General features: G+C 61.7%; 14 non-coding genes across 14 annotated transcripts; 7 read left to right on the top strand and 7 right to left on the bottom strand.

Moving 5' to 3' along the window:
• Positions 1 to 2,926: 2,926 nt before the first annotated feature.
• On the bottom strand, positions 2,927 to 2,999 carry TRNAF-GAA (transfer RNA phenylalanine (anticodon GAA)). Its single transcript has one exon. It is a non-coding gene; the product is annotated as a tRNA-Phe (tRNA).
• A 1,511-nt stretch (positions 3,000 to 4,510) lies between these two features.
• TRNAY-GUA (transfer RNA tyrosine (anticodon GUA)) lies at positions 4,511 to 4,598 on the top strand. The gene is given in 2 exon segments: positions 4,511 to 4,547; positions 4,563 to 4,598. It is a non-coding gene; the product is annotated as a tRNA-Tyr (tRNA).
• Positions 4,599 to 6,201: 1,603 nt separating this feature from the next.
• TRNAF-GAA (transfer RNA phenylalanine (anticodon GAA)) lies at positions 6,202 to 6,274 on the bottom strand. The gene has a single exon. It is a non-coding gene; the product is annotated as a tRNA-Phe (tRNA).
• Positions 6,275 to 7,763: 1,489 nt separating this feature from the next.
• On the top strand, positions 7,764 to 7,851 carry TRNAY-GUA (transfer RNA tyrosine (anticodon GUA)). The gene is given in 2 exon segments: positions 7,764 to 7,800; positions 7,816 to 7,851. It is a non-coding gene; the product is annotated as a tRNA-Tyr (tRNA).
• Positions 7,852 to 9,096: 1,245 nt separating this feature from the next.
• On the top strand, positions 9,097 to 9,184 carry TRNAY-GUA (transfer RNA tyrosine (anticodon GUA)). The gene is given in 2 exon segments: positions 9,097 to 9,133; positions 9,149 to 9,184. It is a non-coding gene; the product is annotated as a tRNA-Tyr (tRNA).
• Positions 9,185 to 10,787: 1,603 nt separating this feature from the next.
• On the bottom strand, positions 10,788 to 10,860 carry TRNAF-GAA (transfer RNA phenylalanine (anticodon GAA)). The gene has a single exon. It is a non-coding gene; the product is annotated as a tRNA-Phe (tRNA).
• A 1,484-nt stretch (positions 10,861 to 12,344) lies between these two features.
• TRNAY-GUA (transfer RNA tyrosine (anticodon GUA)) lies at positions 12,345 to 12,432 on the top strand. Its single transcript is given in 2 exon segments — positions 12,345 to 12,381; positions 12,397 to 12,432. It is a non-coding gene; the product is annotated as a tRNA-Tyr (tRNA).
• Positions 12,433 to 14,045: 1,613 nt separating this feature from the next.
• Positions 14,046 to 14,118, bottom strand: TRNAF-GAA (transfer RNA phenylalanine (anticodon GAA)). Its single transcript has one exon. It is a non-coding gene; the product is annotated as a tRNA-Phe (tRNA).
• Positions 14,119 to 15,602: 1,484 nt separating this feature from the next.
• On the top strand, positions 15,603 to 15,690 carry TRNAY-GUA (transfer RNA tyrosine (anticodon GUA)). Its single transcript is given in 2 exon segments — positions 15,603 to 15,639; positions 15,655 to 15,690. It is a non-coding gene; the product is annotated as a tRNA-Tyr (tRNA).
• A 1,603-nt stretch (positions 15,691 to 17,293) lies between these two features.
• Positions 17,294 to 17,366, bottom strand: TRNAF-GAA (transfer RNA phenylalanine (anticodon GAA)). The gene has a single exon. It is a non-coding gene; the product is annotated as a tRNA-Phe (tRNA).
• Positions 17,367 to 18,855: 1,489 nt separating this feature from the next.
• On the top strand, positions 18,856 to 18,943 carry TRNAY-GUA (transfer RNA tyrosine (anticodon GUA)). The gene is given in 2 exon segments: positions 18,856 to 18,892; positions 18,908 to 18,943. It is a non-coding gene; the product is annotated as a tRNA-Tyr (tRNA).
• Positions 18,944 to 20,546: 1,603 nt separating this feature from the next.
• TRNAF-GAA (transfer RNA phenylalanine (anticodon GAA)) lies at positions 20,547 to 20,619 on the bottom strand. Its single transcript has one exon. It is a non-coding gene; the product is annotated as a tRNA-Phe (tRNA).
• A 1,489-nt stretch (positions 20,620 to 22,108) lies between these two features.
• On the top strand, positions 22,109 to 22,196 carry TRNAY-GUA (transfer RNA tyrosine (anticodon GUA)). Its single transcript is given in 2 exon segments — positions 22,109 to 22,145; positions 22,161 to 22,196. It is a non-coding gene; the product is annotated as a tRNA-Tyr (tRNA).
• Positions 22,197 to 23,799: 1,603 nt separating this feature from the next.
• Positions 23,800 to 23,872, bottom strand: TRNAF-GAA (transfer RNA phenylalanine (anticodon GAA)). Its single transcript has one exon. It is a non-coding gene; the product is annotated as a tRNA-Phe (tRNA).
• Between the last annotated feature and the right edge of the window lie 1,140 nt (positions 23,873 to 25,012).

The following is a 25,012-nucleotide window of genomic DNA, read 5'->3' as shown; positions in this document are numbered from 1 at the left end:
CCTACCCCTGGCTGTGGATATCTGCAGAGCAAAGGCTCTCACAAGTGCTCAGGCCCGAGTTATGTCTGCAGAAGCAAGTGTGCACACAGTGGAGCAAAAGCCAAGCTGCCAGAGCACTTTGCAAAAATGAAGCAAGCCATCAGTGAAGTTTGCCGCACAGGTGCTGTTGTGTCTTCTTGTGTTTTTGTTGTACTGTCCCTTGAAGGCCAAAGCCCTGCTGTTCAGCACTGTAGGATTCAGTGACTTTGGGGCAGTTTTGCAGCTCTGGGGACTCCCTGCTCTCTGCCATGAGGAGCCAGAGGCTTTCTTGGTGCCTCTCCCTGCACAGGACTGGGCTGGGTCATGTCAGCGGCAGAGCAAGTATACGTTATGCATATATCTACTGAGGGCAATTGTTGGATCCATCTGGATATGATTCAAGATAGTTATCATAATAAATTACTATTAGTTCAACCCAGAAGTGTCCAGAGCATTGACGCTGAACTCACAACATAGCATCTGGCAATGAGCATGGGATCCTTTGCTGAAAAGGCCCCCCTAGATTGTGGGATGACGTTCTGAGACCAGGCTGTGTTTTGTGATGAGAGGGAAGTTTTCTTCTTCTTCTTCTTTTCTCCCTATTATGGCTGATGTTAATTAAAATGGTCACACTGGGGCCCGTACAATTGATGTGAGCAGCCAGCTCCTTGGGGCTGTCCAGCGGGAAGGCTATCCGATTACCTGGAAGCCAACGTACTGGAAAATCCAGCACAGAAGCGCACGATCCTCCGGAGAGTCTGCGGTGCCAAAATATTTGCCATTGTCCGTTCCCCCCCAGTACCTGCCTTACCAAACACTAAGTCTTATGCTGAACTAACTGCCCCACTAAAGGCCCATTTTTGCCCACGATCATCTGTTACCCTGCAGAGATTTCATTTATTAAATGGGACCAAAGGGCAAGCGAAGGCATAGCAGATCACATGGCTGAGCTCCACCCCCTTGCCGAATTTTGGGAGAGTGGGGGTCTCCTGGATGACTGCTTCATGACTGTCTTGTCTGTGGGGTTCAAGATAAAGCAATCCAACGTTTCCTGCTCAAATTTGACTTTGGCTACTGAACAAGAAAAAACCTTGGCAGCTGAAGCAGCATCCCATAATGTGAGAGAAATTGGCCAGGTGTTCTCCAGTCATGTCCGCTTCCTCCAAAAAGATCAAGAATCAGATCACCACCAGCAAAATCAGTGCATCATACCCTCACCAACTGCATCACGTAAGCAGATTAATCCACAGACATGTTTCAGTTGTGGCGGCCAACATAGACGAAGGGAGCCAGCATCAGGAAGACGGAGTATCGTGCCTGCAAGAAGAAGGGCCACGCAGAGAGGGTTTGCTGCTCGAGGGCCAGTTCCAGGAGACAAAAACACTGCGGCAAAAGTATTCACTGCAAAACCACTCACACATTAGACTTGTCCCCGCTAAATGAATGGAAAGGCAAGCAAAATAGAAGTGGACTCGGGTTCAGGAGTATCCCTTATAGGTGAAAACACATTCTTCCAGTTGTTTCGACACCTCTCCCCAAGTTACTGAAACCTGAGCGTCACCTGCGTGACTGTAATGGAGAGAGCGTGGAAACGTTGGGGAGCTGCAGTGTCAATGCCCACTACGGATCTGTTCGACAGCATCTACCCGTCATTGTCAACAAGAGTTTAAAGGGGAAAAAGTAAATGGTTCCAGTCTGCCATTACCTGTAAGTGAGCGAGTCACGTAGCCAGGTCATGACCTTGTGGTTACAGACTAGTTCAAACCAGCCTCATCAGGCAGTCAACAAGTTATAGACATGTGCAAATGTACTTGTATCGTGGCCAGTGCTGATTGGTATATACTGTTGCTCAGCTTATGATGTAACGTTTCTTATACTAACCTGCTTTGTTCAATGTACAGGGTCAGACTCCTGCACAATTTTTGAAACTAGTGCATAACTCTGTCCAGAATGCATTCTTCAATACACTAAGTCTACAAGTTCATATTCGACTGGCCTGTTTCAGCCTCCGCCCAACGAACCAGGAAAAAATGTCCCCAACAGTGAGACAAAACAGCTGGTGCGTCTCCTTTTTCAGATAGGCGTTACTCGAGCTGGGCGGGGCTCTGGCAGGATGTGGAGGGCAAGCCAGGTGGAAACTGAGGAGGCCTGGTCGGCGGGACAGGTCTTGGCGGTGAGTGGGGCCTCTGGGGAAAGCCAAGAGGGGAGTGTAAGGGCAGAAGCAGGACGCCCAGCCGCAGCCCTGGTTTGGGGTGGAGTGGGGTGGGGTAGGGTGCGGTGAGCAGCACAGTGGGGCATATGACCTGGTGGGCCCTACACATGGCCTTCCTGGAGCTGGTGGATGTAGCGGGTGGTAGTTGGGGGAGAGCAGCGCAAGGCTGGCAGGTGCGAGTGCCAAAGAGACCAGGGCTCACCGGGTGGCAGGGCAAGGAGCAGAGGGCCGAGCGGGAGGGGACGGTGATGGTGGCAGGAGTGCTGGGTCCTGGGTGGGTGAGCCAGGTACTTTTGGGCGTGTGTTACCTGATGCTGCAAGAGCGAGGGGGTGTTTTTCTTTCGGTAGCTCAGCTGGTAGAGCAGAGGACTGTAGAGCGTTGGGCAAGACATCCTTAGGTGGCTGATTCGAGTCCGGCTCGAAGGAACGCCTCCCTTTTGGGGCTTGCATAGGAAAGCTCTGCACCTGAGGGTGGCAGGGGCAGCTTGCGTGGAAGGTGAGCGCTGCTGAGTTGTGCAAGGGCACACCAAAAGGGCCTACTGCCTGCCTGGGAGGCGCTGCCCCTGCGAAAAAGTCTTCCTCTCTGCGAGCGCAAGGGGATTAGGCAGCAGGGGTGAGGCTGGCCCACGGGTGGCCAGGAAGCAAAGGGGGAGCAGGCTTGGGTAGCCAGCAGCAGCCAAAGGAAGACCCGAGGGCTGCCGAAGCCCGGGATCGATCCAGGGACCTTTAGATCTTCAGTCTAACGCTCTCCCAACTGAGCTACTCCGGCTGCCAGGGGGCCTGTGGTGGCTCTGGCTGGGCCTTCCTCCCCAGGCCCTGAGCCCAAGGTGGAAGGCTGGGCTTGGGGCTCTGGGCTGCAGGCGCCTGGGCCTCTTGCCTGGCTCCGGGACCTGCGGCTGTTTGGCCAGTGCCCGTGCTTGACAAGGGGAGCCAAGAAGTGGCAAGGCCTGTGGCACAATTGCCACCGTCTGTGTCCCTCTCCAGAAATCTGTCTCTGCCAGCGTGAGAGGCTGGTGTTGAATTCCTCAGGGCGGGGGATCACAAAAGCCTGGTGCCTCCCAAGAGGATTCTCTGGTCGGTGGGGAGGGGGAGGGAAAAAGCCCCTTCAGGGGCCCAGGTGACCCGTGATGCTTTGTAAGTTGGTTGGCTAGTGGCCAGCACTGGCAGCTTCGATTGGCCCGGGCTGCTGAGGTCAGAAAGGTTATTTAAAGGCCCGGTCCAGGAAGAAGGCAGCCATTAGCCATGCGGTCATCGAGATGCATCTGAAACTGGCAGAGGAGCTTCACCATCTGAAACTGGCTTTCTCCTCAAAGAGTGACCTGCCTCCAGAGCAAAACTGCAACCAGCTCTGGATGATGCGGGTGAGTAAGCTACTCGAGATCCAACTAGATCCGTAGCTTACAGTAACTCAGATGCGTGATCAAAAGGCTACCTCAGCCGTGCTGGTTTGCTCTATGGGATTGATCCCTGTGATATTTCCATGACGCTGCTCTACCTTTTACCCTGTTTTCACCCTACCCCCTGTAATCAATAACGTTCTCCTTTGTGACCGGTGTGGGAGACTTGTTGAGGGGTGGGTCTAAGTTATGCCGAGGTGGCCCCTTAGGTCTGTGGACTAAGGGACACTTTCCTATTAAGGCCCTGACTTGGGAAAGTGCCCCAAGTGCCTGTATTGGGTGTAGTGCCAAGTGGACGATCAGGCCTGTGTTTTCCAAGGTGCGCAGAGCCAGAATTGAGTCCAGAGCCTTGGGTGGGTGGTGGCAGCGGGAAGCCCAGGCTAGCGGGTGTGCTGCAGGGAAGGGGTCGGCCGGACGTGAGGCACCCCAGGGAGGCACTCGGAGCCTGGAAGGTGGTCGGGCGCAGTGAGGAGGGCGGCTCAAGGCAGGAGCGCCCCCTACTGGCCCGCCACACGGCCTGGGGAGCCTGCGGCTGCCAGACTCCAGGCCGGCTACATGGCAGGGGCTGGGCTTGATGGCCAGCAGCTGTGGCCTCCTTTGGGAGGGCACTGGCTGGCCTTGTGTGGGATGTGCGACCTGGCGGGCCCTGCACCTGGCCTTCCTGGGGCTGGTGCATGTGGCGGGTGGTAGTTGGGCGAGAGCAGCGCGAGGCTGGCAGGCGCGAGTGCCAAAGAGCCCAGGGCTCGCCGGGAGGCAGGGCAGGGAGCAGAGGGCCGAGCGGGAGGGGACGGTGATGGTGGCAGGAGTGCTGGGTCCCTGGTGGGTGAGCCAGGTGCTTTTGGGTGAGTGTTACCTGACGCTACAAAAGAAGGGGGCTGCGTTTCCTTCGGTAGCTCAGCTGGTAGAGCGGAGGACTGTAGAGGGTTGGGCAAGACATCCTTAGGTGGCTGGTTCGAGTCCGGCTCGAAGGAGCGCCTCCCTTTTGGGGCTTGTACAGGAAAGCTCTGCACCTGGGGGTGGCAGGGACAGCTTGTGTGCAAGGTGAGCACTGGAGAGTTGTGCAAGGGCACACCAAAAGGGCCTACTGCCTGCCTGGGAGGCGCTGCCCATGGCAAAAAGAACCTGTCTCTGGGAGCGCAAGTGGGTTAGGCGGCAGGGGTGAGGCTGGCCCACAGGTGGCCAGGAAGCAAAGAAGGGGCAGGCTGGAGTAGGCAGCGACAGCCAAAGGAAGACCTGAGAGCTGCCGAAACCCGGGATTGATCCAGGGACCTTTAGATCTTCAGTCTAACGCTCTCCCAACTGAGCTACTCCGGCTGGGCCTATCTCCCCAGGCCCTGAGCCCAAGGTGGAAGGCTGGGCTTGGGGCTCTGGGCGTCTTGCTTGGCTCCCGGACCTGCGGTTGCTTGGCCAGCACCCGTGCTTGACAAGGGAGGCCCAAGAAGTGGCACGGCGTGGGCAGCCTGCGGCTGCCAGGCTCCGGGCCGGCTACAGGGCAGGGGCTGGGCTTGATGGCCAGCAGCTGTGGCCTCCTTTGGGAGGGCACTGGCTGGCCTTGTGTGGCCAGGGCTGGAGGCAATGCAGCCGTGCCAGGCAGGCGAGACCAAGCCTAGACGGCTAAGCCCAGCCAAACCCTGCCCAGGTCGGCTGCGGGCGAGACCCGTTTGGGGTGGGCAGCGAGCGCGTTCCCTGCGCGCTCAGGCCGTGGGACGCGGCAGCTGGTGCGTCTCCTTCTTCAGACAGGCGTCTCTGGAGCCGGGCTGGTGTCAGGCAGGCTGTCGAAGGCAAGGCATGTGGAACCTGTGGAGGCCTGACCCAGAGGGACAGGCGTGTGGTCTTGGCGGTGAGTGGGGCCTGCGGGGAAAGCCGAATGGGGAATGTAAGGGGAGAGGTAGGCGGCCCAGCCGCAGCCCTGGGTTGGGTTGGGGTGGGGTGGGGTGGGGTGGGGTGGGCCGCCCAGTGGGATGTGCAACCTGGCGGGCCCTCACCTGGCCTTCCTGGGGCTGGTGCATGTGGCGGGTGTTAGCTGGGCGAGAGCAGCGCCTGGCTGGCAGGTGCGAGTGCCAAAGAGCTCAGGGCTCACCGGGTGGCAGGGCAAGGAGCAGAGGGCCGAGCGGGAGGGGACGGTGATGGTGGCAGGAGTGCTGGGTCCTGGGTGGGTGAGCCAGGTACTTTTGGGCGTGTGTTACCTGATGCTGCAAGAGCGAGGGGGTGTTTTTCTTTCGGTAGCTCAGCTGGTAGAGCAGAGGACTGTAGAGCGTTGGGCAAGACATCCTTAGGTGGCTGATTCGAGTCCGGCTCGAAGGAACGCCTCCCTTTTGGGGCTTGCATAGGAAAGCTCTGCACCTGAGGGTGGCAGGGGCAGCTTGCGTGGAAGGTGAGCGCTGCTGAGTTGTGCAAGGGCACACCAAAAGGGCCTACTGCCTGCCTGGGAGGCGCTGCCCCTGCGAAAAAGTCTTCCTCTCTGCGAGCGCAAGGGGATTAGGCAGCAGGGGTGAGGCTGGCCCACGGGTGGCCAGGAAGCAAAGGGGGAGCAGGCTTGGGTAGCCAGCAGCAGCCAAAGGAAGACCCGAGGGCTGCCGAAGCCCGGGATCGATCCAGGGACCTTTAGATCTTCAGTCTAACGCTCTCCCAACTGAGCTACTCCGGCTGCCAGGGGGCCTGTGGTGGCTCTGGCTGGGCCTTCCTCCCCAGGCCCTGAGCCCAAGGTGGAAGGCTGGGCTTGGGGCTCTGGGCTGCAGGCGCCTGGGCCTCTTGCCTGGCTCCGGGACCTGCGGCTGCTTGGCCAGTGCCCGTGCTTGACAAGGGGAGCCAAGAAGTGGCAAGGCCTGTGGCACAATTGCCACCGTCTGTGTCCCTCTCCAGAAATCTGTCTCTGCCAGCGTGAGAGGCTGGTGTTGAATTCCTCAGGGCGGGGGATCACAAAAGCCTGGTGCCTCCGAAGAGGATTCTCTGGTCTGGTCGGTGGGGAGGGGGAGGGAAAAAGCCCCTTCAGGGGCCCAGGTGACCCGTGATGCTTTGTAAGTTGGTTGGCTAGTGGCCAGCACTGGCAGCTTCGATTGGCCCGGGCTGCTGAGGTCAGAAAGGTTATTTAAAGGCCCGGTCCAGGAAGAAGGCAGCCATTAGCCATGCGGTCATCGAGATGCATCTGAAACTGGCTTTCTCCTCAAAGAGTGACCTGCCTCCAGAGCAAAACTGCAACCAGCTCTGGATGATGCGGGTGAGTAAGCTACTCGAGATCCAACTAGATCCGTAGCTTACAGTAACTCAGATGCGTGATCAAAAGGCTACCTCAGCCGTGCTGGTTTGCTCTATGGGATTGATCCCTGTGATATTTCCATGACGCTGCTCTACCTTTTACCCTGTTTTCACCCTACCCCCTGTAATCAATAACGTTCTCCTTTGTGACCGGTGTGGGAGACTTGTTGAGGGGTGGGTCTAAGTTATGCCGAGGTGGCCCCTTAGGTCTGTGGACTAAGGGACACTTTCCTATTAAGGCCCTGACTTGGGAAAGTGCCCCAAGTGCCTGTATTGGGTGTAGTGCCAAGTGGACGATCAGGCCTGTGTTTTCCAAGGTGCGCAGAGCCAGAATTGAGTCCAGAGCCTTGGGTGGGTGGTGGCAGCGGGAAGCCCAGGCTAGCGGGTGTGCTGCAGGGAAGGGGTCGGCCGGACGTGAGGCACCCCAGGGAGGCACTCGGAGCCTGGAAGGTGGTCGGGCGCAGTGAGGAGGGCGGCTCAAGGCAGGAGCGCCCCCTACTGGCCCGCCACACGGCCTGGGGAGCCTGCGGCTGCCAGACTCCAGGCCGGCTACATGGCAGGGGCTGGGCTTGATGGCCAGCAGCTGTGGCCTCCTTTGGGAGGGCACTGGCTGGCCTTGTGTGGGATGTGCGACCTGGCGGGCCCTGCACCTGGCCTTCCTGGGGCTGGTGCATGTGGCGGGTGGTAGTTGGGCGAGAGCAGCGCGAGGCTGGCAGGCGCGAGTGCCAAAGAGCCCAGGGCTCGCCGGGAGGCAGGGCAGGGAGCAGAGGGCCGAGCGGGAGGGGACGGTGATGGTGGCAGGAGTGCTGGGTCCCTGGTGGGTGAGCCAGGTGCTTTTGGGTGAGTGTTACCTGACGCTACAAAAGAAGGGGGCTGCGTTTCCTTCGGTAGCTCAGCTGGTAGAGCGGAGGACTGTAGAGGGTTGGGCAAGACATCCTTAGGTGGCTGGTTCGAGTCCGGCTCGAAGGAGCGCCTCCCTTTTGGGGCTTGTACAGGAAAGCTCTGCACCTGGGGGTGGCAGGGACAGCTTGTGTGCAAGGTGAGCACTGGAGAGTTGTGCAAGGGCACACCAAAAGGGCCTACTGCCTGCCTGGGAGGCGCTGCCCATGGCAAAAAGAACCTGTCTCTGGGAGCGCAAGTGGGTTAGGCGGCAGGGGTGAGGCTGGCCCACAGGTGGCCAGGAAGCAAAGAAGGGGCAGGCTGGAGTAGGCAGCGACAGCCAAAGGAAGACCTGAGAGCTGCCGAAACCCGGGATTGATCCAGGGACCTTTAGATTTTCATTCTAACGCTCTCCCAACTGAGCTACTCCGGCTGGGCCTATCTCCCCAGGCCCTGAGCCCAAGGTGGAAGGCTGGGCTTGGGGCTCTGGGCGTCTTGCTTGGCTCCCGGACCTGCGGTTGCTTGGCCAGCACCCGTGCTTGACAAGGGAGGCCCAAGAAGTGGCACGGCGTGGGCAGCCTGCGGCTGCCAGGCTCCGGGCCGGCTACAGGGCAGGGGCTGGGCTTGATGGCCAGCAGCTGTGGCCTCCTTTGGGAGGGCACTGGCTGGCCTTGTGTGGCCAGGGCTGGAGGCAATGCAGCCGTGCCAGGCAGGCGAGACCAAGCCTAGACGGCTAAGCCCAGCCAAACCCTGCCCAGGTCGGCTGCGGGCGAGACCCGTTTGGGGTGGGCAGCGAGCGCGTTCCCTGCGCGCTCAGGCCGTGGGACGCGGCAGCTGGTGCGTCTCCTTCTTCAGACAGGCGTCTCTGGAGCCGGGCTGGTGTCAGGCAGGCTGTCGAAGGCAAGGCATGTGGAACCTGTGGAGGCCTGACCCAGAGGGACAGGCGTGTGGTCTTGGCGGTGAGTGGGGCCTGCGGGGAAAGCCGAATGGGGAATGTAAGGGGAGAGGTAGGCGGCCCAGCCGCAGCCCTGGGTTGGGTTGGGGTGGGGTGGGGTGGGGTGGGGTGGGCCGCCCAGTGGGATGTGCAACCTGGCGGGCCCTCACCTGGCCTTCCTGGGGCTGGTGCATGTGGCGGGTGTTAGCTGGGCGAGAGCAGCGCCTGGCTGGCAGGTGCGAGTGCCAAAGAGCTCAGGGCTCACCGGGTGGCAGGGCAAGGAGCAGAGGGCCGAGCGGGAGGGGACGGTGATGGTGGCAGGAGTGCTGGGTCCCTGGTGGGTGAGCCAGGTGCTTTTGGGTGAGTGTTACCTGACGCTACAAAAGAAGGGGGCTGCGTTTCCTTCGGTAGCTCAGCTGGTAGAGCGGAGGACTGTAGAGGGTTGGGCAAGACATCCTTAGGTGGCTGGTTCGAGTCCGGCTCGAAGGAGCGCCTCCCTTTTGGGGCTTGTACAGGAAAGCTCTGCACCTGGGGGTGGCAGGGACAGCTTGTGTGCAAGGTGAGCACTGGAGAGTTGTGCAAGGGCACACCAAAAGGGCCTACTGCCTGCCTGGGAGGCGCTGCCCATGGCAAAAAGAACCTGTCTCTGGGAGCGCAAGTGGGTTAGGCGGCAGGGGTGAGGCTGGCCCACAGGTGGCCAGGAAGCAAAGAAGGGGCAGGCTGGAGTAGGCAGCGACAGCCAAAGGAAGACCTGAGAGCTGCCGAAACCCGGGATTGATCCAGGGACCTTTAGATCTTCAGTCTAACGCTCTCCCAACTGAGCTACTCCGGCTGGGCCTATCTCCCCAGGCCCTGAGCCCAAGGTGGAAGGCTGGGCTTGGGGCTCTGGGCGTCTTGCTTGGCTCCCGGACCTGCGGTTGCTTGGCCAGCACCCGTGCTTGACAAGGGAGGCCCAAGAAGTGGCACGGCGTGGGCAGCCTGCGGCTGCCAGGCTCCGGGCCGGCTACAGGGCAGGGGCTGGGCTTGATGGCCAGCAGCTGTGGCCTCCTTTGGGAGGGCACTGGCTGGCCTTGTGTGGCCAGGGCTGGAGGCAATGCAGCCGTGCCAGGCAGGCGAGACCAAGCCTAGACGGCTAAGCCCAGCCAAACCCTGCCCAGGTCGGCTGCGGGCGAGACCCGTTTGGGGTGGGCAGCGAGCGCGTTCCCTGCGCGCTCAGGCCGTGGGACGCGGCAGCTGGTGCGTCTCCTTCTTCAGACAGGCGTCTCTGGAGCCGGGCTGGTGTCAGGCAGGCTGTCGAAGGCAAGGCATGTGGAACCTGTGGAGGCCTGACCCAGAGGGACAGGCGTGTGGTCTTGGCGGTGAGTGGGGCCTGCGGGGAAAGCCGAATGGGGAATGTAAGGGGAGAGGTAGGCGGCCCAGCCGCAGCCCTGGGTTGGGTTGGGTTGGGGTGGGGTGGGGTGGGGTGGGCCGCCCAGTGGGATGTGCAACCTGGCGGGCCCTCACCTGGCCTTCCTGGGGCTGGTGCATGTGGCGGGTGTTAGCTGGGCGAGAGCAGCGCCTGGCTGGCAGGTGCGAGTGCCAAAGAGCTCAGGGCTCACCGGGTGGCAGGGCAAGGAGCAGAGGGCCGAGCGGGAGGGGACGGTGATGGTGGCAGGAGTGCTGGGTCCTGGGTGGGTGAGCCAGGTACTTTTGGGCGTGTGTTACCTGATGCTGCAAGAGCGAGGGGGTGTTTTTCTTTCGGTAGCTCAGCTGGTAGAGCAGAGGACTGTAGAGCGTTGGGCAAGACATCCTTAGGTGGCTGATTCGAGTCCGGCTCGAAGGAACGCCTCCCTTTTGGGGCTTGCATAGGAAAGCTCTGCACCTGAGGGTGGCAGGGGCAGCTTGCGTGGAAGGTGAGCGCTGCTGAGTTGTGCAAGGGCACACCAAAAGGGCCTACTGCCTGCCTGGGAGGCGCTGCCCCTGCGAAAAAGTCTTCCTCTCTGCGAGCGCAAGGGGATTAGGCAGCAGGGGTGAGGCTGGCCCACGGGTGGCCAGGAAGCAAAGGGGGAGCAGGCTTGGGTAGCCAGCAGCAGCCAAAGGAAGACCCGAGGGCTGCCGAAGCCCGGGATCGATCCAGGGACCTTTAGATCTTCAGTCTAACGCTCTCCCAACTGAGCTACTCCGGCTGCCGGGGGGCCTGTGGTGGCTCTGGCTGGGCCTTCCTCCCCAGGCCCTGAGCCCAAGGTGGAAGGCTGGGCTTGGGGCTCTGGGCTGCAGGCGCCTGGGCCTCTTGCCTGGCTCCGGGACCTGCGGCTGCTTGGCCAGTGCCCGTGCTTGACAAGGGGAGCCAAGAAGTGGCAAGGCCTGTGGCACAATTGCCACCGTCTGTGTCCCTCTCCAGAAATCTGTCTCTGCCAGCGTGAGAGGCTGGTGTTGAATTCCTCAGGGCGGGGGATCACAAAAGCCTGGTGCCTCCGAAGAGGATTCTCTGGTCGGTGGGGAGGGGGAGGGAAAAAGCCCCTTCAGGGGCCCAGGTGACCCGTGATGCTTTGTAAGTTGGTTGGCTAGTGGCCAGCACTGGCAGCTTCGATTGGCCCGGGCTGCTGAGGTCAGAAAGGTTATTTAAAGGCCCGGTCCAGGAAGAAGGCAGCCATTAGCCATGCGGTCATCGAGATGCATCTGAAACTGGCTTTCTCCTCAAAGAGTGACCTGCCTCCAGAGCAAAACTGCAACCAGCTCTGGATGATGCGGGTGAGTAAGCTACTCGAGATCCAACTAGATCCGTAGCTTAAAGTAACTCAGATGCGTGATCAAAAGGCTACCTCAGCCGTGCTGGTTTGCTCTATGGGATTGATCCCTGTGATATTTCCATGACGCTGCTCTACCTTTTACCCTGTTTTCACCCTACCCCCTGTAATCAATAACGTTCTCCTTTGTGACCGGTGTGGGAGACTTGTTGAGGGGTGGGTCTAAGTTATGCCGAGGTGGCCCCTTAGGTCTGTGGACTAAGGGACACTTTCCTATTAAGGCCCTGACTTGGGAAAGTGCCCCAAGTGCCTGTATTGGGTGTAGTGCCAAGTGGACGATCAGGCCTGTGTTTTCCAAGGTGCGCAGAGCCAGAATTGAGTCCAGAGCCTTGGGTGGGTGGTGGCAGCGGGAAGCCCAGGCTAGCGGGTGTGCTGCAGGGAAGGGGTCGGCCGGACGTGAGGCACCCCAGGGAGGCACTCGGAGCCTGGAAGGTGGTCGGGCGCAGTGAGGAGGGCGGCTCAAGGCAGGAGCGCCCCCTACTGGCCCGCCACACGGCCTGGGGAGCCTGCGGCTGCCAGACTCCAGGCCGGCTACATGGCAGGGGCTGGGCTTGATGGCCAGCAGCTGTGGCCTCCTTTGGGAGGGCACTGGCTGGCCTTGTGTGGGATGTGCGACCTGGCGGGCCCTGCACCTGGCCTTCCTGGGGCTGGTGCATGTGGCGGGTGGTAGTTGGGCGAGAGCAGCGCGAGGCTGGCAGGCGCGAGTGCCAAAGAGCCCAGGGCTCGCCGGGAGGCAGGGCAGGGAGCAGAGGGCCGAGCGGGAGGGGACGGTGATGGTGGCAGGAGTGCTGGGTCCCTGGTGGGTGAGCCAGGTGCTTTTGGGTGAGTGTTACCTGACGCTACAAAAGAAGGGGGCTGCGTTTCCTTCGGTAGCTCAGCTGGTAGAGCGGAGGACTGTAGAGGGTTGGGCAAGACATCCTTAGGTGGCTGGTTCGAGTCCGGCTCGAAGGAGCGCCTCCCTTTTGGGGCTTGTACAGGAAAGCTCTGCACCTGGGGGTGGCAGGGACAGCTTGTGTGCAAGGTGAGCACTGGAGAGTTGTGCAAGGGCACACCAAAAGGGCCTACTGCCTGCCTGGGAGGCGCTGCCCATGGCAAAAAGAACCTGTCTCTGGGAGCGCAAGTGGGTTAGGCGGCAGGGGTGAGGCTGGCCCACAGGTGGCCAGGAAGCAAAGAAGGGGCAGGCTGGAGTAGGCAGCGACAGCCAAAGGAAGACCTGAGAGCTGCCGAAACCCGGGATTGATCCAGGGACCTTTAGATCTTCAGTCTAACGCTCTCCCAACTGAGCTACTCCGGCTGGGCCTATCTCCCCAGGCCCTGAGCCCAAGGTGGAAGGCTGGGCTTGGGGCTCTGGGCGTCTTGCTTGGCTCCCGGACCTGCGGTTGCTTGGCCAGCACCCGTGCTTGACAAGGGAGGCCCAAGAAGTGGCACGGCGTGGGCAGCCTGCGGCTGCCAGGCTCCGGGCCGGCTACAGGGCAGGGGCTGGGCTTGATGGCCAGCAGCTGTGGCCTCCTTTGGGAGGGCACTGGCTGGCCTTGTGTGGCCAGGGCTGGAGGCAATGCAGCCGTGCCAGGCAGGCGAGACCAAGCCTAGACGGCTAAGCCCAGCCAAACCCTGCCCAGGTCGGCTGCGGGCGAGACCCGTTTGGGGTGGGCAGCGAGCGCGTTCCCTGCGCGCTCAGGCCGTGGGACGCGGCAGCTGGTGCGTCTCCTTCTTCAGACAGGCGTCTCTGGAGCCGGGCTGGTGTCAGGCAGGCTGTCGAAGGCAAGGCATGTGGAACCTGTGGAGGCCTGACCCAGAGGGACAGGCGTGTGGTCTTGGCGGTGAGTGGGGCCTGCGGGGAAAGCCGAATGGGGAATGTAAGGGGAGAGGTAGGCGGCCCAGCCGCAGCCCTGGGTTGGGTTGGGGTGGGGTGGGGTGGGGTGGGGTGGGGTGGGGTGGGCCGCCCAGTGGGATGTGCAACCTGGCGGGCCCTCACCTGGCCTTCCTGGGGCTGGTGCATGTGGCGGGTGTTAGCTGGGCGAGAGCAGCGCCTGGCTGGCAGGTGCGAGTGCCAAAGAGCTCAGGGCTCACCGGGTGGCAGGGCAAGGAGCAGAGGGCCGAGCGGGAGGGGACGGTGATGGTGGCAGGAGTGCTGGGTCCTGGGTGGGTGAGCCAGGTACTTTTGGGCGTGTGTTACCTGATGCTGCAAGAGCGAGGGGGTGTTTTTCTTTCGGTAGCTCAGCTGGTAGAGCAGAGGACTGTAGAGCGTTGGGCAAGACATCCTTAGGTGGCTGATTCGAGTCCGGCTCGAAGGAACGCCTCCCTTTTGGGGCTTGCATAGGAAAGCTCTGCACCTGAGGGTGGCAGGGGCAGCTTGCGTGGAAGGTGAGCGCTGCTGAGTTGTGCAAGGGCACACCAAAAGGACCTACTGCCTGCCTGGGAGGCGCTGCCCCTGCGAAAAAGTCTTCCTCTCTGCGAGCGCAAGGGGATTAGGCAGCAGGGGTGAGGCTGGCCCACGGGTGGCCAGGAAGCAAAGGGGGAGCAGGCTTGGGTAGCCAGCAGCAGCCAAAGGAAGACCCGAGGGCTGCCGAAGCCCGGGATCGATCCAGGGACCTTTAGATCTTCAGTCTAACGCTCTCCCAACTGAGCTACTCCGGCTGCCAGGGGGCCTGTGGTGGCTCTGGCTGGGCCTTCCTCCCCAGGCCCTGAGCCCAAGGTGGAAGGCTGGGCTTGGGGCTCTGGGCTGCAGGCGCCTGGGCCTCTTGCCTGGCTCCGGGACCTGCGGCTGCTTGGCCAGTGCCCGTGCTTGACAAGGGGAGCCAAGAAGTGGCAAGGCCTGTGGCACAATTGCCACCGTCTGTGTCCCTCTCCAGAAATCTGTCTCTGCCAGCGTGAGAGGCTGGTGTTGAATTCCTCAGGGCGGGGGATCACAAAAGCCTGGTGCCTCCGAAGAGGATTCTCTGGTCGGTGGGGAGGGGGAGGGAAAAAGCCCCTTCAGGGGCCCAGGTGACCCGTGATGCTTTGTAAGTTGGTTGGCTAGTGGCCAGCACTGGCAGCTTCGATTGGCCCGGGCTGCTGAGGTCAGAAAGGTTATTTAAAGGCCCGGTCCAGGAAGAAGGCAGCCATTAGCCATGCGGTCATCGAGATGCATCTGAAACTGGCTTTCTCCTCAAAGAGTGACCTGCCTCCAGAGCAAAACTGCAACCAGCTCTGGATGATGCGGGTGAGTAAGCTACTCGAGATCCAACTAGATCCGTAGCTTACAGTAACTCAGATGCGTGATCAAAAGGCTACCTCAGCCGTGCTGGTTTGCTCTATGGGATTGATCCCTGTGATATTTCCATGACGCTGCTCTACCTTTTACCCTGTTTTCACCCTACCCCCTGTAATCAATAACGTTCTCCTTTGTGACCGGTGTGGGAGACTTGTTGAGGGGTGGGTCTAAGTTATGCCGAGGTGGCCCCTTAGGTCTGTGGACTAAGGGACACTTTCCTATTAAGGCCCTGACTTGGGAAAGTGCCCCAAGTGCCTGTATTGGGTGTAGTGCCAAGTGGACGATCAGGCCTGTGTTTTCCAAGGTGCGCAGAGCCAGAATTGAGTCCAGAGCCTTGGGTGGGTGGTGGCAGCGGGAAGCCCAGGCTAGCGGGTGTGCTGCAGGGAAGGGGTCGGCCGGACGTGAGGCACCCCAGGGAGGCACTCGGAGCCTGGAAGGTGGTCGGGCGCAGTGAGGAGGGCGGCTCAAGGCAGGAGCGCCCCCTACTGGCCCGCCACACGGCCTGGGGAGCCTGCGGCTGCCAGGCTCCAGGCCGGCTACATGGCAGGGGCTGGGCTTGATGGCCAGCAGCTGTGGCCTCCTTTGGGAGGGCACTGGCTGGCCTTGTGTGGGATGTGCGACCTGGCGGGCCCTGCACCTGGCCTTCCTGGGGCTGGTGCATGTGGCGGGTGGTAGTTGGGCGAGAGCAGCGCGAGGCTGGCAGGTGCGAGTGCCAAAGAGCCCAGGGCTCGCCGGGAGGCAGGGCAGGGAGCAGAGGGCCGAGCGGGAGGGGACGGTGATGGTGGCAGGAGTGCTGGGTCCCTGGTGGGTGAGCCAGGTGCTTTTGGGTGAGTGTTACCTGACGCTACAAAAGAAGGGGGCTGCGTTTCCTTCGGTAGCTCAGCTGGTAGAGCGGAGGACTGTAGAGGGTTGGGCAAGACATCCTTAGGTGGCTGGTTCGAGTCCGGCTCGAAGGAGCGCCTCCCTTTTGGGGCTTGTACAGGAAAGCTCTGCACCTGGGGGTGGCAGGGACAGCTTGTGTGCAAGGTGAGCACTGGAGAGTTGTGCAAGGGCACACCAAAAGGGCCTACTGCCTGCCTGGGAGGCGCTGCCCATGGCAAAAAGAACCTGTCTCTGGGAGTGCAAGTGGGTTAGGCGGCAGGGGTGAGGCTGGCCCACAGGTGGCCAGGAAGCAAAGAAGGGGCAGGCTGGAGTAGGCAGCGACAGCCAAAGGAAGACCTGAGAGCTGCCGAAACCCGGGATTGATCCAGGGACCTTTAGATCTTCAGTCTAACGCTCTCCCAACTGAGCTACTCCGGCTGGGCCTATCTCCCCAGGCCCTGAGCCCAAGGTGGAAGGCTGGGCTTGGGGCTCTGGGCGTCTTGCTTGGCTCCCGGACCTGCGGTTGCTTGGCCAGCACCCGTGCTTGACAAGGGAGGCCCAAGAAGTGGCACGGCGTGGGCAGCCTGCGGCTGCCAGGCTCCGGGCCGGCTACAGGGCAGGGGCTGGGCTTGATGGCCAGCAGCTGTGGCCTCCTTTGGGAGGGCACTGGCTGGCCTTGTGTGGCCAGGGCTGGAGGCAATGCAGCCGTGCCAGGCAGGCGAGACCAAGCCTAGACGGCTAAGCCCAGCCAAACCCTGCCCAGGTCGGCTGCGGGCGAGACCCGTTTGGGGTGGGCAGCGAGCGCGTTCCCTGCGCGCTCAGGCCGTGGGACGCGGCAGCTGGTGCGTCTCCTTCTTCAGACAGGCGTCTCTGGAGCCGGGCTGGTGTCAGGCAGGCTGTCGAAGGCAAGGCATGTGGAACCTGTGGAGGCCTGACCCAGAGGGACAGGCGTGTGGTCTTGGCGGTGAGTGGGGCCTGCGGGGAAAGCCGAATGGGGAATGTAAGGGGAGAGGTAGGCGGCCCAGCCGCAGCCCTGGGTTGGGTTGGGTTGGGGTGGGGTGGGGTGGGGTGGGCCGCCCAGTGGGATGTGCAACCTGGCGGGCCCTCACCTGGCCTTCCTGGGGCTGGTGCATGTGGCGGGTGTTAGCTGGGCGAGAGCAGCGCCTGGCTGGCAGGTGCGAGTGCCAAAGAGCTCAGGGCTCACCGGGTGGCAGGGCAAGGAGCAGAGGGCCGAGCGGGAGGGGACGGTGATGGTGGCAGGAGTGCTGGGTCCTGGGTGGGTGAGCCAGGTACTTTTGGGCGTGTGTTACCTGATGCTGCAAGAGCGAGGGGGTGTTTTTCTTTCGGTAGCTCAGCTGGTAGAGCAGAGGACTGTAGAGCGTTGGGCAAGACATCCTTAGGTGGCTGATTCGAGTCCGGCTCGAAGGAACGCCTCCCTTTTGGGGCTTGCATAGGAAAGCTCTGCACCTGAGGGTGGCAGGGGCAGCTTGCGTGGAAGGTGAGCGCTGCTGAGTTGTGCAAGGGCACACCAAAAGGGCCTACTGCCTGCCTGGGAGGCGCTGCCCCTGCGAAAAAGTCTTCCTCTCTGCGAGCGCAAGGGGATTAGGCAGCAGGGGTGAGGCTGGCCCACGGGTGGCCAGGAAGCAAAGGGGGAGCAGGCTTGGGTAGCCAGCAGCAGCCAAAGGAAGACCCGAGGGCTGCCGAAGCCCGGGATCGATCCAGGGACCTTTAGATCTTCAGTCTAACGCTCTCCCAACTGAGCTACTCCGGCTGCCAGGGGGCCTGTGGTGGCTCTGGCTGGGCCTTCCTCCCCAGGCCCTGAGCCCAAGGTGGAAGGCTGGGCTTGGGGCTCTGGGCTGCAGGCGCCTGGGCCTCTTGCCTGGCTCCGGGACCTGCGGCTGCTTGGCCAGTGCCCGTGCTTGACAAGGGGAGCCAAGAAGTGGCAAGGCCTGTGGCACAATTGCCACCGTCTGTGTCCCTCTCCAGAAATCTGTCTCTGCCAGCGTGAGAGGCTGGTGTTGAATTCCTCAGGGCGGGGGATCACAAAAGCCTGGTGCCTCCGAAGAGGATTCTCTGGTCTGGTCGGTGGGGAGGGGGAGGGAAAAAGCCCCTTCAGGGGCCCAGGTGACCCGTGATGCTTTGTAAGTTGGTTGGCTAGTGGCCAGCACTGGCAGCTTCGATTGGCCCGGGCTGCTGAGGTCAGAAAGGTTATTTAAAGGCCCGGTCCAGGAAGAAGGCAGCCATTAGCCATGCGGTCATCGAGATGCATCTGAAACTGGCTTTCTCCTCAAAGAGTGACCTGCCTCCAGAGCAAAACTGCAACCAGCTCTGGATGATGCGGGTGAGTAAGCTACTCGAGATCCAACTAGATCCGTAGCTTACAGTAACTCAGATGCGTGATCAAAAGGCTACCTCAGCCGTGCTGGTTTGCTCTATGGGATTGATCCCTGTGATATTTCCATGACGCTGCTCTACCTTTTACCCTGTTTTCACCCTACCCCCTGTAATCAATAACGTTCTCCTTTGTGACCGGTGTGGGAGACTTGTTGAGGGGTGGGTCTAAGTTATGCCGAGGTGGCCCCTTAGGTCTGTGGACTAAGGGACACTTTCCTATTAAGGCCCTGACTTGGGAAAGTGCCCCAAGTGCCTGTATTGGGTGTAGTGCCAAGTGGACGATCAGGCCTGTGTTTTCCAAGGTGCGCAGAGCCAGAATTGAGTCCAGAGCCTTGGGTGGGTGGTGGCAGCGGGAAGCCCAGGCTAGCGGGTGTGCTGCAGGGAAGGGGTCGGCCGGACGTGAGGCACCCCAGGGAGGCACTCGGAGCCTGGAAGGTGGTCGGGCGCAGTGAGGAGGGCGGCTCAAGGCAGGAGCGCCCCCTACTGGCCCGCCACACGGCCTGGGGAGCCTGCGGCTGCCAGACTCCAGGCCGGCTACATGGCAGGGGCTGGGCTTGATGGCCAGCAGCTGTGGCCTCCTTTGGGAGGGCACTGGCTGGCCTTGTGTGGGATGTGCGACCTGGCGGGCCCTGCACCTGGCCTTCCTGGGGCTGGTGCATGTGGCGGGTGGTAGTTGGGCGAGAGCAGCGCGAGGCTGGCAGGCGCGAGTGCCAAAGAGCCCAGGGCTCGCCGGGAGTCAGGGCAGGGAGCAGAGGGCCGAGCGGGAGGGGACGGTGATGGTGGCAGGAGTGCTGGGTCCCTGGTGGGTGAGCCAGGTGCTTTTGGGTGAGTGTTACCTGACGCTACAAAAGAAGGGGGCTGCGTTTCCTTCGGTAGCTCAGCTGGTAGAGCGGAGGACTGTAGAGGGTTGGGCAAGACATCCTTAGGTGGCTGGTTCGAGTCCGGCTCGAAGGAGCGCCTCCCTTTTGGGGCTTGTACAGGAAAGCTCTGCACCTGGGGGTGGCAGGGACAGCTTGTGTGCAAGGTGAGCACTGGAGAGTTGTGCAAGGGCACACCAAAAGGGCCTACTGCCTGCCTGGGAGGCGCTGCCCATGGCAAAAAGAACCTGTCTCTGGGAGCGCAAGTGGGTTAGGCGGCAGGGGTGAGGCTGGCCCACAGGTGGCCAGGAAGCAAAGAAGGGGCAGGCTGGAGTAGGCAGCGACAGCCAAAGGAAGACCTGAGAGCTGCCGAAACCCGAGATTGATCCAGGGACCTTTAGATCTTCAGTCTAACGCTCTCCCAACTGAGCTACTCCGGCTGGGCCTATCTCCCCAGGCCCTGAGCCCAAGGTGGAAGGCTGGGCTTGGGGCTCTGGGCGTCTTGCTTGGCTCCCGGACCTGCGGTTGCTTGGCCAGCACCCGTGCTTGACAAGGGAGGCCCAAGAAGTGGCACGGCGTGGGCAGCCTGCGGCTGCCAGGCTCCGGGCCGGCTACAGGGCAGGGGCTGGGCTTGATGGCCAGCAGCTGTGGCCTCCTTTGGGAGGGCACTGGCTGGCCTTGTGTGGCCAGGGCTGGAGGCAATGCAGCCGTGCCAGGCAGGCGAGACCAAGCCTAGACGGCTAAGCCCAGCCAAACCCTGCCCAGGTCGGCTGCGGGCGAGACCCGTTTGGGGTGGGCAGCGAGCGCGTTCCCTGCGCGCTCAGGCCGTGGGACGCGGCAGCTGGTGCGTCTCCTTCTTCAGACAGGCGTCTCTGGAGCCGGGCTGGTGTCAGGCAGGCTGTCGAAGGCAAGGCATGTGGAACCTGTGGAGGCCTGACCCAGAGGGACAGGCGTGTGGTCTTGGCGGTGAGTGGGGCCTGCGGGGAAAGCCGAATGGGGAATGTAAGGGGAGAGGTAGGCGGCCCAGCCGCAGCCCTGGGTTGGGTTGGGGTGGGGTGGGGTGGGGTGGGGTGGGCCGCCCAGTGGGATGTGCAACCTGGCGGGCCCTCACCTGGCCTTCCTGGGGCTGGTGCATGTGGCGGGTGTTAGCTGGGCGAGAGCAGCGCCTGGCTGGCAGGTGCGAGTGCCAAAGAGCTCAGGGCTCACCGGGTGGCAGGGCAAGGAGCAGAGGGCCGAGCGGGAGGGGACGGTGATGGTGGCAGGAGTGCTGGGTCCTGGGTGGGTGAGCCAGGTACTTTTGGGCGTGTGTTACCTGATGCTGCAAGAGCGAGGGGGTGTTTTTCTTTCGGTAGCTCAGCTGGTAGAGCAGAGGACTGTAGAGCGTTGGGCAAGACATCCTTAGGTGGCTGATTCGAGTCCGGCTCGAAGGAACGCCTCCCTTTTGGGGCTTGCATAGGAAAGCTCTGCACCTGAGGGTGGCAGGGGCAGCTTGCGTGGAAGGTGAGCGCTGCTGAGTTGTGCAAGGGCACACCAAAAGGGCCTACTGCCTGCCTGGGAGGCGCTGCCCCTGCGAAAAAGTCTTCCTCTCTGCGAGCGCAAGGGGATTAGGCAGCAGGGGTGAGGCTGGCCCACGGGTGGCCAGGAAGCAAAGGGGGAGCAGGCTTGGGTAGCCAGCAGCAGCCAAAGGAAGACCCGAGGGCTGCCGAAGCCCGGGATCGATCCAGGGACCTTTAGATCTTCAGTCTAACGCTCTCCCAACTGAGCTACTCCGGCTGCCAGGGGGCCTGTGGTGGCTCTGGCTGGGCCTTCCTCCCCAGGCCCTGAGCCCAAGGTGGAAGGCTGGGCTTGGGGCTCTGGGCTGCAGGCGCCTGGGCCTCTTGCCTGGCTCCGGGACCTGCGGCTGCTTGGCCAGTGCCCGTGCTTGACAAGGGGAGCCAAGAAGTGGCAAGGCCTGTGGCACAATTGCCACCGTCTGTGTCCCTCTCCAGAAATCTGTCTCTGCCAGCGTGAGAGGCTGGTGTTGAATTCCTCAGGGCGGGGGATCACAAAAGCCTGGTGCCTCCGAAGAGGATTCTCTGGTCTGGTCGGTGGGGAGGGGGAGGGAAAAAGCCCCTTCAGGGGCCCAGGTGACCCGTGATGCTTTGTAAGTTGGTTGGCTAGTGGCCAGCACTGGCAGCTTCGATTGGCCCGGGCTGCTGAGGTCAGAAAGGTTATTTAAAGGCCCGGTCCAGGAAGAAGGCAGCCATTAGCCATGCGGTCATCGAGATGCATCTGAAACTGGCTTTCTCCTCAAAGAGTGACCTGCCTCCAGAGCAAAACTGCAACCAGCTCTGGATGATGCGGGTGAGTAAGCTACTCGAGATCCAACTAGATCCGTAGCTTACAGTAACTCAGATGCGTGATCAAAAGGCTACCTCAGCCGTGCTGGTTTGCTCTATGGGATTGATCCCTGTGATATTTCCATGACGCTGCTCTACCTTTTACCCTGTTTTCACCCTACCCCCTGTAATCAATAACGTTCTCCTTTGTGACCGGTGTGGGAGACTTGTTGAGGGGTGGGTCTAAGTTATGCCGAGGTGGCCCCTTAGGTCTGTGGACTAAGGGACACTTTCCTATTAAGGCCCTGACTTGGGAAAGTGCCCCAAGTGCCTGTATTGGGTGTAGTGCCAAGTGGACGATCAGGCCTGTGTTTTCCAAGGTGCGCAGAGCCAGAATTGAGTCCAGAGCCTTGGGTGGGTGGTGGCAGCGGGAAGCCCAGGCTAGCGGGTGTGCTGCAGGGAAGGGGTCGGCCGGACGTGAGGCACCCCAGGGAGGCACTCGGAGCCTGGAAGGTGGTCGGGCGCAGTGAGGAGGGCGGCTCAAGGCAGGAGCGCCCCCTACTGGCCCGCCACACGGCCTGGGGAGCCTGCGGCTGCCAGACTCCAGGCCGGCTACATGGCAGGGGCTGGGCTTGATGGCCAGCAGCTGTGGCCTCCTTTGGGAGGGCACTGGCTGGCCTTGTGTGGGATGTGCGACCTGGCGGGCCCTGCACCTGGCCTTCCTGGGGCTGGTGCATGTGGCGGGTGGTAGTTGGGCGAGAGCAGCGCGAGGCTGGCAGGCGCGAGTGCCAAAGAGCCCAGGGCTCGCCGGGAGGCAGGGCAGGGAGCAGAGGGCCGAGCGGGAGGGGACGGTGATGGTGGCAGGAGTGCTGGGTCCCTGGTGGGTGAGCCAGGTGCTTTTGGGTGAGTGTTACCTGACGCTACAAAAGAAGGGGGCTGCGTTTCCTTCGGTAGCTCAGCTGGTAGAGCGGAGGACTGTAGAGGGTTGGGCAAGACATCCTTAGGTGGCTGGTTCGAGTCCGGCTCGAAGGAGCGCCTCCCTTTTGGGGCTTGTACAGGAAAGCTCTGCACCTGGGGGTGGCAGGGACAGCTTGTGTGCAAGGTGAGCACTGGAGAGTTGTGCAAGGGCACACCAAAAGGGCCTACTGCCTGCCTGGGAGGCGCTGCCCATGGCAAAAAGAACCTGTCTCTGGGAGCGCAAGTGGGTTAGGCGGCAGGGGTGAGGCTGGCCCACAGGTGGCCAGGAAGCAAAGAAGGGGCAGGCTGGAGTAGGCAGCGACAGCCAAAGGAAGACCTGAGAGCTGCCGAAACCCGGGATTGATCCAGGGACCTTTAGATCTTCAGTCTAACGCTCTCCCAACTGAGCTACTCCGGCTGGGCCTATCTCCCCAGGCCCTGAGCCCAAGGTGGAAGGCTGGGCTTGGGGCTCTGGGCGTCTTGCTTGGCTCCCGGACCTGCGGTTGCTTGGCCAGCACCCGTGCTTGACAAGGGAGGCCCAAGAAGTGGCACGGCGTGGGCAGCCTGCGGCTGCCAGGCTCCGGGCCGGCTACAGGGCAGGGGCTGGGCTTGATGGCCAGCAGCTGTGGCCTCCTTTGGGAGGGCACTGGCTGGCCTTGTGTGGCCAGGGCTGGAGGCAATGCAGCCGTGCCAGGCAGGCGAGACCAAGCCTAGACGGCTAAGCCCAGCCAAACCCTGCCCAGGTCGGCTGCGGGCGAGACCCGTTTGGGGTGGGCAGCGAGCGCGTTCCCTGCGCGCTCAGGCCGTGGGACGCGGCAGCTGGTGCGTCTCCTTCTTCAGACAGGCGTCTCTGGAGCCGGGCTGGTGTCAGGCAGGCTGTCGAAGGCAAGGCATGTGGAACCTGTGGAGGCCTGACCCAGAGGGACAGGCGTGTGGTCTTGGCGGTGAGTGGGGCCTGCGGGGAAAGCCGAATGGGGAATGTAAGGGGAGAGGTAGGCGGCCCAGCCGCAGCCCTGGGTTGGGTTGGGGTGGGGTGGGGTGGGGTGGGGTGGGCCGCCCAGTGGGATGTGCAACCTGGCGGGCCCTCACCTGGCCTTCCTGGGGCTGGTGCATGTGGCGGGTGTTAGCTGGGCGAGAGCAGCGCCTGGCTGGCAGGTGCGAGTGCCAAAGAGCTCAGGGCTCACCGGGTGGCAGGGCAAGGAGCAGAGGGCCGAGCGGGAGGGGACGGTGATGGTGGCAGGAGTGCTGGGTCCTGGGTGGGTGAGCCAGGTACTTTTGGGCGTGTGTTACCTGATGCTGCAAGAGCGAGGGGGTGTTTTTCTTTCGGTAGCTCAGCTGGTAGAGCAGAGGACTGTAGAGCGTTGGGCAAGACATCCTTAGGTGGCTGATTCGAGTCCGGCTCGAAGGAACGCCTCCCTTTTGGGGCTTGCATAGGAAAGCTCTGCACCTGAGGGTGGCAGGGGCAGCTTGCGTGGAAGGTGAGCGCTGCTGAGTTGTGCAAGGGCACACCAAAAGGGCCTACTGCCTGCCTGGGAGGCGCTGCCCCTGCGAAAAAGTCTTCCTCTCTGCGAGCGCAAGGGGATTAGGCAGCAGGGGTGAGGCTGGCCCACGGGTGGCCAGGAAGCAAAGGGGGAGCAGGCTTGGGTAGCCAGCAGCAGCCAAAGGAAGACCCGAGGGCTGCCGAAGCCCGGGATCGATCCAGGGACCTTTAGATCTTCAGTCTAACGCTCTCCCAACTGAGCTACTCCGGCTGCCAGGGGGCCTGTGGTGGCTCTGGCTGGGCCTTCCTCCCCAGGCCCTGAGCCCAAGGTGGAAGGCTGGGCTTGGGGCTCTGGGCTGCAGGCGCCTGGGCCTCTTGCCTGGCTCCGGGACCTGCGGCTGCTTGGCCAGTGCCCGTGCTTGACAAGGGGAGCCAAGAAGTGGCAAGGCCTGTGGCACAATTGCCACCGTCTGTGTCCCTCTCCAGAAATCTGTCTCTGCCAGCGTGAGAGGCTGGTGTTGAATTCCTCAGGGCGGGGGATCACAAAAGCCTGGTGCCTCCGAAGAGGATTCTCTGGTCTGGTCGGTGGGGAGGGGGAGGGAAAAAGCCCCTTCAGGGGCCCAGGTGACCCGTGATGCTTTGTAAGTTGGTTGGCTAGTGGCCAGCACTGGCAGCTTCGATTGGCCCGGGCTGCTGAGGTCAGAAAGGTTATTTAAAGGCCCGGTCCAGGAAGAAGGCAGCCATTAGCCATGCGGTCATCGAGATGCATCTGAAACTGGCTTTCTCCTCAAAGAGTGACCTGCCTCCAGAGCAAAACTGCAACCAGCTCTGGATGATGCGGGTGAGTAAGCTACTCGAGATCCAACTAGATCCGTAGCTTACAGTAACTCAGATGCGTGATCAAAAGGCTACCTCAGCCGTGCTGGTTTGCTCTATGGGATTGATCCCTGTGATATTTCCATGACGCTGCTCTACCTTTTACCCTGTTTTCACCCTACCCCCTGTAATCAATAACGTTCTCCTTTGTGACCGGTGTGGGAGACTTGTTGAGGGGTGGGTCTAAGTTATGCCGAGGTGGCCCCTTAGGTCTGTGGACTAAGGGACACTTTCCTATTAAGGCCCTGACTTGGGAAAGTGCCCCAAGTGCCTGTATTGGGTGTAGTGCCAAGTGGACGATCAGGCCTGTGTTTTCCAAGGTGCGCAGAGCCAGAATTGAGTCCAGAGCCTTGGGTGGGTGGTGGCAGCGGGAAGCCCAGGCTAGCGGGTGTGCTGCAGGGAAGGGGTCGGCCGGACGTGAGGCACCCCAGGGAGGCACTCGGAGCCTGGAAGGTGGTCGGGCGCAGTGAGGAGGGCGGCTCAAGGCAGGAGCGCCCCCTACTGGCCCGCCACACGGCCTGGGGAGCCTGCGGCT

The sequence above is a fragment of the Alligator mississippiensis genome, chromosome 14, assembly GCF_030867095.1.
Source record: "Alligator mississippiensis isolate rAllMis1 chromosome 14, rAllMis1, whole genome shotgun sequence".
In the NCBI taxonomy this organism is placed as follows: domain Eukaryota; kingdom Metazoa; phylum Chordata; order Crocodylia; family Alligatoridae; genus Alligator; species Alligator mississippiensis.
Note: the sequence above shows the minus strand (reverse complement) of the source record. Positions and strands in the feature narration are given on the sequence as shown.